The sequence below is a fragment of the Mobula hypostoma genome, chromosome 3, assembly GCF_963921235.1.
Source record: "Mobula hypostoma chromosome 3, sMobHyp1.1, whole genome shotgun sequence".
In the NCBI taxonomy this organism is placed as follows: Eukaryota; Metazoa; Chordata; class Chondrichthyes; order Myliobatiformes; family Myliobatidae; genus Mobula; species Mobula hypostoma.
This window is the reverse complement of record NC_086099.1, coordinates 66,955,284-66,967,556: the sequence shown is the minus strand read 5'-3', so window position 1 is coordinate 66,967,556 and position 12,273 is coordinate 66,955,284. Positions and strand designations below refer to the sequence as shown.

The 12,273-nt window shown below is 42.7% G+C and overlaps 1 long non-coding RNA gene across 1 annotated transcript in view; it reads left to right on the top strand.

Moving 5' to 3' along the window:
* Positions 1–10,488, top strand: part of LOC134343436 (uncharacterized) — a 28,777-nt gene extending 18,289 nt beyond the window's left edge. Inside the window, exon 3 of the long non-coding RNA XR_010017227.1 lies at positions 10,295–10,488. This is a non-coding gene — a long non-coding RNA (uncharacterized LOC134343436). The remainder of the gene's footprint in view (positions 1–10,294) is intronic.
* Positions 10,489–12,273: the final 1,785 nt, after the last annotated feature.

Below are 12,273 nucleotides of genomic sequence, written 5' to 3'. Positions count from 1 at the left end.
TGCAGGAAATGATTTTGCCAGCTCTGGATACCTTTCTTTTCTAACAATTGACTCTGCTCTCCTCAACTGATCTATGTGTCGTCTCCAGATGATATCAGGTGCAATCTGCACTGTGTAGGAGAGTGGTCCAGTTCTATCCTTGATCTTCCCAAGTACACAATTTTGATCATCTCTGTAGTCCCTTGCCAGGACTACTTGTCCAGGAGTGAAACATCAAACCTTCTTGTTTGTTCTACAGACTCCTTCTGAGATTGGATTTGAGATGATCCATGCATGAACACAAGGAACCCAGAGTTAGCATAGATGGAGAGTTGTTGCTTGTGGAGTGCGTTGTATTGTGATATGCAAGGAGGAGATTGGTGAGATTCTGATTCAGTATCGGTGTACTGCGTTCTGCTGACATTGTTCACAGTGTGTTCTTTGGACTCTGAACAAACCTTTCCATCAAGGCATTTGTAGCTGGGTGGAATGATGCACGTATAATATGTCTTATTCCATTCATTTTCAGGAATGTCTGAAACTGCTCTGCACCAGCCTGTAGTCCATGTCACTGACTAAGAGGCTTCTCAACACATCAATAGTGTGCAAGGCTGTAGTGGAGGCTTTTGGGAACGTGGCCATTTTGTAGCTGCATTCACTACTACCAAGAATTTTAGGCTTATGACTGGTCTGGCAAAATCTATATGAATCTTCTGCCAGGGCAATGCAGGCCATTCCCAGGGATGGAGAGACACTTCTCTTGGCATCTTCTGGATGTGTTGGTATCCTGAACATGCATGGCATGCCACTCAATCTGCTGATCTATCCTAGGCCACCAGACAAAGCTTCGAACCAGTGCTTTCATTTTGACCACACCTAGATGACCAGCATGTAGCCTCTCTAACACTTTAGCTCTCACCTTAGATGGTACAACAACTAGCAATTCCCATGTAAGGCAACACCTGTCAAGGGGAAGTTCATCCCAACACTGGTTTGTTGGTTGTTGTATTTCACGGTTACAAAGGTCATTCCCACAGGAGTTATCTTTTCTCCAATATAAGTTCTTAGTTGGATATCTGCAGGCTTCAGTTTGGTATCTTTGAAATACTGTTCAAATTTATTTAGTGGAATGACTGAAACGGCCAAGCAAATATCCAATAATATTTTAATTAATTTGACATTCACTTCTGGTGTAAGCCATATTTCTTGTCTCCTGTTAGTTTACTCATTGTAAATCCCAAGACTACTCAGTCCTGTGTCACTCTCATTATTATCAGATTTCTCATCAATAGCATGCAGATTAGTGCTCTTTTTGAAACAGCAACTTGACTTTTTATCTTTTTCTCTTCCTTGTTCAGTTCATTTATTTTTGTCTGCCCAACATACACTTTGTATATGTCCTACTACATTGTATTTTCTGCAAGTTTCATCTTGAAACCTGCATTGGTCTGGTGTACATGAGCCCTGCCACAATTGTAACACAATTTGTTCAGCTAGGCAGCTTTCTGTTTGGAGATGTTGCAAGTTACTTCACACCCACTTCCATTCCTGACTCCAACATCTCCAACTGCTGTTTCCATTGATGCAGTGATTTCAACTGCTCTTTTAAATGTGAACTTTGCTTCAGTTAGGAGATGTTTTCTTGTAAGATTCCACAAACTAAATGATCTCAGTGCATCATTAAGCTCATCACTGAACGGACAATGCTTGGGCAATCTCTTCAATTCGGCTACATAAGTTGAAATGGGCTCCTCTTCCTTTCGATGTTGCTTATGAAACTTAAAGCATTTTGCAATTAGCAGTAGTTTTGATTCTAAATATACCTGCGTTATGTTCATGAAATCAGCAAAGCTCATTTTGGCTAGCTTGGTTGGAGCACTTAAATTTCTAAGCAAACTGAATGCATTTCCACCCAAGACACAGTCACACTGACACTTGTTTTTCCTCAGGTATTCTATTTGCTTTAAAATATTGCTCAATTTGTCAGTATACATCATCCAGTTACCTATTGTGCAATCAAATAGTTGATGTAGCTAGCTATTTCTGCTTTAAAAAAATTATTATTATCACCCAGTACTCAGTGTTTATAAACCTGTGAATTTCATTTGCTTTCTGCCCTTTTTTACTTAACCGTCTTGCTCCCCTTCTGAAGAAACACATGTTGCGCTTCCTTAAAACTCAAACATCTCTCTCCCCTTTCAAAGAAAAAACGTGCTGCTCTTCAACAGGTAGGTAGTTGTTTCAGTTTCGTTTTAAAACTTACTGCTCGCCAATGTTTTGTTTTGTAACTCTAGAAGTTAATTGGAAGAAAACCATGGGAGCCAGGAGAACTTGTGAACTTAGTTTCTCTTTAGTGAGGCACGTATATATGACATAGTGGCTTACTGATAAAGGCCATTCATGTACTTCTTACATAATGAATTATGTAAATAAACAAATAATGCCCTTAATCAAGCAAAATATTTACAATATTACTCAAATATTACTGAAATATTAAATACACTACAATATAGCGTGAGGAAATTTCCTCTTATGGAAGAGTCCAGAACCATGGACTTTCAAGACCAAAGATTAGCTGTGTGATGAACATAAGGAGGTATCCCTCTTTTGAGTGGAACAGGAATGTTTGGAACTTTCTAATCCTGGGATCTATGGAGGCTGACATTTATTAACATTCACGGCTGACGTAGACTGCTTTTCTACTTCATTTTCATATATATTTATATCTCAAACGTACAAAAAACAATAGTCTGATCCTCTTCTATTGCAAATATGGCAAGAAAACCCATAATTTATGTAAATAATCTTAGACAGAGTCATTGGTGGTGAGAATAGCTTCAATTATACTTAATGAATTCTGATGGAATGGGCAGCTGACGGAAGATGTTCTCACCCACATGAGACTAATTTTAGGATGTGGGACCAAAACCCCTTGCTCCAAAATGACAATTAATCTGTGAATTTTATCGTACTTAAGGTTATAGAAAACATGTACAAGCTGCCCATAGATATCTAAAAATAAAGTTAGACTGCTTGTTAGGCACCTGTGAAATATGTTCTCTGTGCATGCTATATCTGCAAGACCTTTCAATTGCTCCATCATCCAGGATCTACTGTGGACAGCACTGGTAAGGCCAACATTCATTGTATAAGCCGAACCACCCTGTGACTGTGGCAGTAAGCTAATTTGCTGAACTGCTGCTGCTCTTCTGGTGAAGATAGGTCCAGCATTTAAACCTAACAACACTGGAGGGCTGGTGATGTATTTACAAATTAAAGTGCATCTTGGAGGGGGGGGGTGCTGCTATTGGTAGTACTCCCATGGGTCTGCTGCCCTTGTCCTTCTTCCTCACAAAGGTTGCAGATTTTGGAGTACATTTGGACTAGCCTGAATAAGTTATTGAATGTTGAATGCAAAGCCAATAACCACTGGAAGTGAAAGGAATGAACTTTTAGGGTGGTGGTTGGGACGCAGACTGTTTTATCCCGGATGATGTTGAGTTTCTTCATAGTTCTGAGCCAGCATCCAGACAAATATTCCAGTTGTACATTGGAGGTAGTGGAAAGGGTTTGGGATATCAGGAGATGAGTCTTTGCTTCAGGATATTCAGGCTCTGATTTGCTGGTCCATCAAAGCTGCTGGTCATTGCCGACCAGAGAATGTGAGTAGGACCTGTCCCCTACTGGAGAAACACACAAAAAGCTGGAGGAACTCAGCAGCTCAGGCATTATCTATGGAGGGAGATGGTCAGTTGATGTTTCGGGTCAAGACCTTCCATCAGGACTGACAGATAGATGGGAGGTAGCCAGTTAAAAAGGTGAAGGGAAGGGATGGAGTAAGAATTGGCAGGTGATAGGGGGAGCAAGGTGAGGAGGAGTGATAGGCAGTTTGGGAAAAGGAAAAGGGGAATAGGATCAGAGACTGGGAGGTAATAGGTGGAAGTGTCAAAAGGCTGAAGATGGTGGAATCTGGTAGGAGAGGAAGATGGAGCATGGAATTAAGGGAAAGAGGGCAGTGCATAGGACAGGTGGAACTGGTATGGGTTGGTAACTAGTGAGAGAATGGGCAAGTAGAGAAGTAGAGTGGATGGAAGAAGGGAAATAGATGGGGGGAGGGTCATGGGGAGAGAAAAATAGCAGTGGCTAAACAGCTTTCCAGAGGTTTGGGAATTTTACGTTCATGTCATGTTTTGTAGACCACCTGAGCATAATAAGAAGTGGCTGCTCCTCCATTTTTTTTAGCCGCCACTTTGCAGTAGAGGAGACCTGGAACAGATATCAGTGTGGGAGTGGTGGGGGGGGGGCGTGGAATTAAAACGGCTGGCAACTGGGAGATCCAGACGGCCACAGCAGACAGAATGCAGGTGTTTAGCGAAGTGGTTGTACAGAGAGGCTAAATACATGTGAGAGAAACGGGACCCCTTCCAAATGTCGCAGGTCAACAAGATTGTTTTTAAATATCCATTTTAATATCTGATGTCTTTTGCATAAAATACATACCATTTGGTGAATTCCATTTCCCAAACATTCATTGTACAAGCCTCTCACGTTACTTTATGAAGTATCGCCTGCTAGTCATGCTTTCTCTTCTTGCTGATGCAAGGACAAGCAAGCCTGAATACCTAAAATTTGCTACATTATACTATGATCTGACTGCTGCCTTTTCAAATGGAAAACCATCTCTTCTGCTATCAACCCTTTGCCCACAAATGATTTTCATGTCCCCCTGCTGCAATTGTTCTCTGGTTGCTCACGCATTATTCTTGGATCCTCCCCATAATTAGCAACACTCCTTCACACTCCCTTAATATTCTTATTGCTCCCCCATTGCCAGCCATTAATTGCCAATTTATCATTTGGCTTTTACCCTTCACTATTCTCTATGCCCACCCTGAATTTGAGACCAAGTGCAGACTGGGCAACCACTTTGCTGAGCACCAGTACTCTGTCTGCCTTTGGCCATCTGGAGCTCCCAGTTACCAGCTATTTTAAAGCCCTTCCCCATTTCCACACTGGCCTGCTTGTCCTCAGCCTTCTTATTGGCAGGGCGAGGCTAAATGCAGACTAGTGAAAGGTCACCTCATATTTTACCTGGGTGGTCTACAATCTGACGGCATGAACATTGAATTCTCTAATTTCTTGTACCCTCTACTGTTCCTGTCTGCTCATCCTCCTCCCATTATTAGGTTCCATGCCCCAACTTACTTTCCTATCAGATTCCGCCAGTCAAAACGCTTTGTTGCCTCCACAAATCACCTCCCAGTTGCTATTCAGTCTTCTCTGTCCATCACCCCTCCTCAATCCATGCATTGCTTGCCAGCTCTTGTTCCACTCTTTCTCATCACCCCTTTATACTGGCTATCTCCCTCTGTGCTTCAGTCCAGTTGAAGGGTCCTGACCTGTAATGTCATCTGTCCATTTCCCTCCAGAGATGATGCCTAACCTGTTGAGTTCCTCCAATTTTTGTCCGAGTTCCCGAAGTCTCTTGTGTCCATGATTATTTGGACCTTTGCAATGTTCATGTCTCAAGTTTGCGTACATTGCTGATTAAAATTAGATGTCTTTTCAAAACAGGGCCAATATCCTGACCCCAAAACAGATAAGGATCACATTTCATTTCTATTTGCATGTCATAATGGTATCATTAGAATTTCAGGCTGAAAAGGGAGCTTAGAATATTGAATATTTTATACTTGTTTTCACCTTGTTCACTTTAAATTTTTTGTCCTATTAAATTATAATGTAGGCTTCCACTGGCAAAATGCCATTGTAGATTGCAGTTAAAAGCTTTACAGAAAATACTGTATAGACTGCATTGAATTTAATTTGCTTGAAATATATCTTAAATTGATTGGTACCAGCAGCTGTGTATCTGCAGAATATCAATCAATCCAGACCACTTTTATATGGATAGAATGATACATCTTGCGATGCACTGAGACTCATCTTCAGTGATGTAACACAGGGTCACAGGGTGTTCCGGGTCTTTCAACACCAGACACCCTCTCCTGGCTGTATCAGAAACCATTTTTTAACTTCCCTGTCTTAGTCTCCCTGCTTTACACATCCTTGTAATTGAGAGGGTGGGCATTAGGATTCTGCAGCCCACTGAATATGAGGCTTGGACAATAGTGCTGGGTGTAAGAAAATTCTCCTCATCTGGATTAAGTGCTACGAACATATATGATGAAGTACTGTTAAAGGCAAGGGACACTATATTCAAGATATTTAACATACCTTCGATAGATCATCAGTTACAAATTCCTGTGACACTTTCCATTTGAGTATGATTGGTATTTTCCAGAAAATCACTTTTGCTATTGTAATGTCAATCTGCACAGGGGGGAAAAAGACAAGATTTGTTTGTCTTTTTATTTCCTTTGACACACAGCAATCCCTCAGGGCACTGCTGCAGTGTCAGAATAGATTATGCATTTAAATGCAGACGTGGGAGTTTCGACTTCAGCTGTCTAACCCATAGGCAAGGACACAACCAATTAAATCCAACTAACATCCACTGTTATTGGAGCTTGTCAAAATGTAATTATGTTTGTTTACTTTTTGCCAATTAATGGTGTAATTTGAAAAAAAAGCTTTACGAAAATGTTCACTTTAAAAATGAATGCTGCAAATTTTCTGCTTAACATCAAAATCATGTTTATTGTCACTGCCTATATCATGAAGTTTTGTAATAACGCTTACTATAAGTTAAAAGAAATACCTAAATTGTGTTAAAGAGGAAAAGCAAAGTAGTATTTATGGATAATTCAGAAATCTGATGGCAGAGGAAAAGAAGCTGTTACTAAAACATTGAGCGTGGGTCTTAGTCTCCTGTACCTTCTCCCTGATGGTAGTAATGAGAAGGGGGCATGTCTTGGATGCTGACAGCCCTTACCAATGTATACAACAGGAATTCTACAGATGCTGGAAATTCAAGCAACACACATCAAAGTTGCTGGTGAACACAGCAGGCCAGGCAGCATCTCTAGGAAGAGGTGCAGTCGACGTTTCAGGCCGAGACCCTTCGTCAGGACTAACTGAAGGAAGAGTTAGTAAGAGATTTGAAAGTGGGAGGGGGAGGGGGAGATCGCTCCCTACGCGACTCCCTTGTCCATTCCTCCCCCCCATCCCTCCCCACTGATCTCCCTCCTGGCACTTATCCGTGTAAGCGGAACAAGTGCTACACATGCCCTTACACTTCCTCCCTTACCACCATTCAGGGCCCCAAAGAGTCCTTCCAGTCCTTCCAGTCACTTCACCTGTGAGTCGGCTGGGGTGATATACTGCGTCCGGTGCTCCCGATGTGGCCTTCTATATATTGGCGAGACCCGACGCAGACTGGGAGACCACTTTGCTGAACACCTATGCTCTGCCCGCCACAGAAAGCAGGATCTCCCAGTGGCCACACATTTTAATTCCACATCCCATTCCCATTCCGACATGTCTATCCACGGCCTCCTCTACTGTAAAGATGAAGCCACATTCAGGTTGGAGGAACAACACCTTATATTCCGCCTGGGTAGCCTCCAACCTGATGGCATGAACATCGACTTCTCTAACTTCCTCTAATGCCCCACCTCCCCCTCGTACCCCATCTGTTACTTATTTTTATACACACATTCTTTCTTTCACTCTCCTTTTTCTCCCTCTGTCCCTCTGAATATACCTCTTGCCCATCCTCTGGTTCCCCCCCGCCTTGTCTTTCTTCCCGGACCTCCTGTCCCATGATCCTCTCATATCCCTTTTGCCTATCACCTGTCCAGCTCTTGGCTCCATCCCTCCCCCTCCTGTCTTCTCCTATCATTTTGGATATCCCCCTCCCCCTCCCCCTCCAACTTTCAAATCTCTTACTCACTCTTCCTTCAGTTAGTCCTGACGAAGGGTCTCGGCCTGAAACGTCGACTGCACCTCTTCCTAGAGATGCTGCTTGGCCTGCTGCGCTTACCAATGTATGGTGGCTTTTTGAGGCACCATCTTTTAAAGTTGTCTTTGTTGGTGGGGAGGAGTGTGTCTGTGATGGAGCTGGTTGAGTCTACAACACATCTGCAACCTTTTCTTGATTCTGGACACTGGAGTCTCCATTTGAGGCTGTGAGGCACCAGTGAGAATGCTCTCCACTGTACATCTGCAGAAATTTGCTGGCATCTTTGGTGACATACCAAATCTCCTTAGACTCCCAATGAAGTATAGCCACTGGTTTGACTTCTTCATGGCTAGAAAAATGTGTTGGGACAGGACTAGATGCTAACACTCAGTAGCTGATGATGATGTTAACCCATTCCATTGCTGACTCCTGAATGAGGACAGATGTGCGTCTTACTCCTTCTTCCTAAAGATAGTTTTGACATAATTGAAATTCTTTCTCCTTGTGTTGATTAGCCTCTAAATGTGAGCAAGTCAGCACAGTTCAGGGAAAAGGTCAAAATTTTGAAACATTTTTTTTCCGGAATTGTTGGCCAAAACAGACTACAGTCATGAATATTCGAGCTGTATTCAAAGAAAAGTGTTAGAACATTAAAACAGTATCAAAAGTGGGTTAATTTCTGTGATAGATTTGCTTTAAGATTATGGACTAATCTGTTAAACAAAACAACATAGCAAAAATTAGTTTTTCAAGTTTGGCAAGTTTTGTAAGTTTGGTAGCAACTTTATGATTTTCTTATCAATGTGCTGAGTATGTAGCATACTTGGAATGCTGCACCTTTTTAATACACTTTAACCTACATTGGTGTTGCTGTTAAAGCCTAGATTTACTGCCTGATAAACTGTCTTTGAGAAGGTGGCAGGGAATCATATTTTTAAACTGCCACAAGCAGTCTGAAGAAGGAATTTAAATACATTTATGGTCATGGTGGAATGCCGGGGGGGGGGGGGCGGGTGGCACTGTGTTTAAATGGGGTTAGTGTTGAGTACCTGGATGAGAGCCAGCTGGTTGTGGTGGTGGCATTTTCATGGCTCTTGTTGCCACATTGTCTTTTCAGTCTTTGAGATCATGCATTTAGAAAATGCTAAGCAATGCACACAAAATGCTGGGGGAACTCAGCAGGCCAGGCAGCATCTATGGAAAAGAGTAAGAGGTCGAAGTTTTGGGCTGAGACCTTTCATTAGGACTGGAAAGAAAGAGTAAGAAGGAGGGGGAGGGGTGGAAGAAGTACAAGGTGGTAGGTGATAGGTGAAACAAGGGGGAGTTGATGAAGTAAAGAGCATGGAAGTTGAGTGGTGAAAGAGATAAAAGGGCTGGAGAAGGGGGAATTTGATAGCAGAGGACAGAATACCACAGAAGAAGGGGAAGGAGGAGGAGCACCAAGGGAGGTGATGGGTGGGTAAGGAGGTAAGGTGAGAGAGGGCAACAGGAATGGGGATGGTGAAGGGGGTGCAATTACCAGACGTTTGAGAAATCAATGTTCATGAAAATGCTGCTGGAGTAGCCTTGGTGAGTTATTGCAGTGCGTCGTGTGGATAGTGCATTGGTGGTGGAGGGAATACATGTTGTGGGTGTGAATGGAAAGCCAATTAAATGGGCTGGATAGCCCTGGTAGAGCATTTCTTGAGTGTTGTTGGAACTTCATGAAGTAAGGCAAATGGGGAATAATCCATCACACTCTTAACTTGTGGAATCTGGAAAGCTTTTGCATCTAGAGATGAGTCACATACTTTAGGAGACACAGACTCTGGCTTTGTAACCAAATATTTTTGTTCAGGTGTCAATAGTGACCCCAAAGATATAAGAGAGATGCTGCACAGTGTCAAGAGTAGGTGGTTCAACTGTGAAATAGAGATGAAGACCTAAGAGACTGCTGACAGCAACACACTAAACACTGGGGAAGTGGGGAATGACCAGTGTCCTTTTGGGTTGAGAAACTTCAATTGGAATTTCCTTCCACTGAGTTTACTTGACCCATTGCGTTTCCCCGATGACTTTTGTATTGGCCTGTTGTTGCGATGATAAATCATCCGGCACTTTTGTGTTACTTGTCACATATCTGCCCCTGCTTGAATCTTGTTTGCGTCCTCGTGCATGCTGGCAAGGGCTGCTTCATTATCCTAGGGGTTGCATAGGTACTACTTGACTATGTACATAAAATAAATACATAAAATATACATTTCAAATGTGAAACCATTTAGAAGGCAAATTATTTTTCAAACCTAGAACAGAAAGAAAGGTTCTAAAGTAAATTAGGAAAAAGTCACAACTGCACACTTTCATATTAGCTGTGCAAAATATTGAGTGTACATTAGCAGTGGATGGATTTGTGGATATTGTTGGGTACGGGGTGGAAGCTGACTAATTTTTCAATTTTGCCTTTTCTGGCAGAATGCCTGCTGCAGTGCCTCCAGTGATGAAGCTACTCGAAGGATACCTCTTCCAACTCTCAGTTCCCTGAGTCTTCCCTTCACTCCTGTACTGCTGTGCTGTTTATGACTTCAGAACCTGACACTGATGATGTAGGAGGCAGAGCTTTAACCCTTCCTTCGCCCTCCAGGCTGGTGGGGTCGGAAACTAATAAAAAAGGCAACTGATGCATTGTAAGTTGGAAATAAGACTTAACAAGAATGCATTGTTTCGCGCTTTACAGAAGCACTTCAACAGAAAGAATCCACTCAGTGGCTTCATTCTTATTTGGGTCCACGCAGGTATTTCCTGGCTCAAATAATATCCTTGGAAAATGGTAATGAGGTGTTCTTAAATCGTTTTTAACTTAGACCAGCCTTCATGCAAGTGGATGGTGTCCATGGGTGGGCTGAGGAAACTAAAATAGAAATTAATATGGAAACGCAGGTAAGCTTGAGCTTTAGGGTATTTAACTTGTCCTTGCGACGCCATTTTTTTCTAATAACATTTGATAGGAAGTGCTTATTTGCATGCAACTTAAAAGTTTGGAATGCTTCAAACTAACAGGATGTAGATGGGAGCAACACACATAAAATGATGGAAGTGTGTTATGTAGGACTAGATGTTAATATTCCTTATTTGCACTCCTGAGACAAATTGCCTAGACTCTGTGGGGTGGCCAAGTGAGTGGTGGCATCTTCTGGGTTATCAAGTGGGCGCCCTCTTTCCTCAGTGTTCCGCTGATAGACCACGACACCTCCTGAGGGTTCAATAGTGAATCCCAGTGTCTCAGGCTCATCCCCTAGATGCTTTTCACTCACTTGGGGGCCCAGAGGGAATCCTTTCTCTTCATCCAGAGCCAAGTCAGCCAGCACCTATGGAGTGGAATAAATAGTCAAAGATTCGGTCTGAGACCTTTTATCAGTACTGGAAAGGAAGGAGGAAGAAGCCGGAATGAGGAAGTGCGGGAAGGGGAAGAAGCGCAAGATAGCAGGTGATAGATAAGACCATGTGAGTGGTAAGGTGGATGGAGAAGTGGAGGGAGATGAAGTAAGAAGCTGGCAGGTGATAGATAAGACCATGTGAGTGGTAAGGTGGATGGGGGGGTGGAGGGAGATGAAGTAAGAAGCTGGCAGGTGATAGGTGGAAGAGGAGAAAGGCTGAAGAAGAAAAAATCTAATAGGAGAGGACAGTGGACCATGGAAAAAGGGGAGGAGGGAAACCAAAGGGAGATGCTGGGAAGTGAGGAGAAGAGAGGGGCTGAGAGCGTAACTGGAATGGGGAATAGAAATAGAGAGAAGAAGGCAGTGAGGAGAAATTACTACAAGTTGGAGAAATCAGTGCTTGTGCCATCAGCTCGGAGGCTACCCAGACTGACTATGAGGTGTTACTCCTCCAATCTGGCTTTAGCTTTGTCACAGCAGTGGAGGAGGCTGTGGGCAGACATGTTAGAATAGGGACGGGAAGTTGAATTGAAATAAGTATCTACTGGGAGATTCTGCCTTTTGAGGCAGGCAGAGAGAAGATATTTGATAAAGCAGTCCCCCTATCTGCATTGGGTTTCACTAATTCAAAATTCAAGATAATATAATGTCTTTTCCAGTACACAAGTGTGAAGGAGAACAAAATAATAGTTACCCTGGATCGGGTGCAGCACAAAACAAAACACAAAAAGTAAAGCACACAATAATAATGAATATAAATATATGAAATAGCTTATATACGTAGATTGACTGAGAGGTCACACTAGGAGCACCGGATACAAGAAATGACCTTACAGACTTGCATGTGAAGTGTCAGTTCATCTGGAAAGGCTGTTTGAGGCTCTGAATGGTGGTGATGATGTAGGTACGGGGGGCGGGGGGGCTTTGGAGAAATGCTTTGTCGAGCATCTTTGCTGTGTCTTGACCCCTTTTCCACATTTTCTCTCTTTGCAAAGAGTTCTGGAGAACAGGTGATAA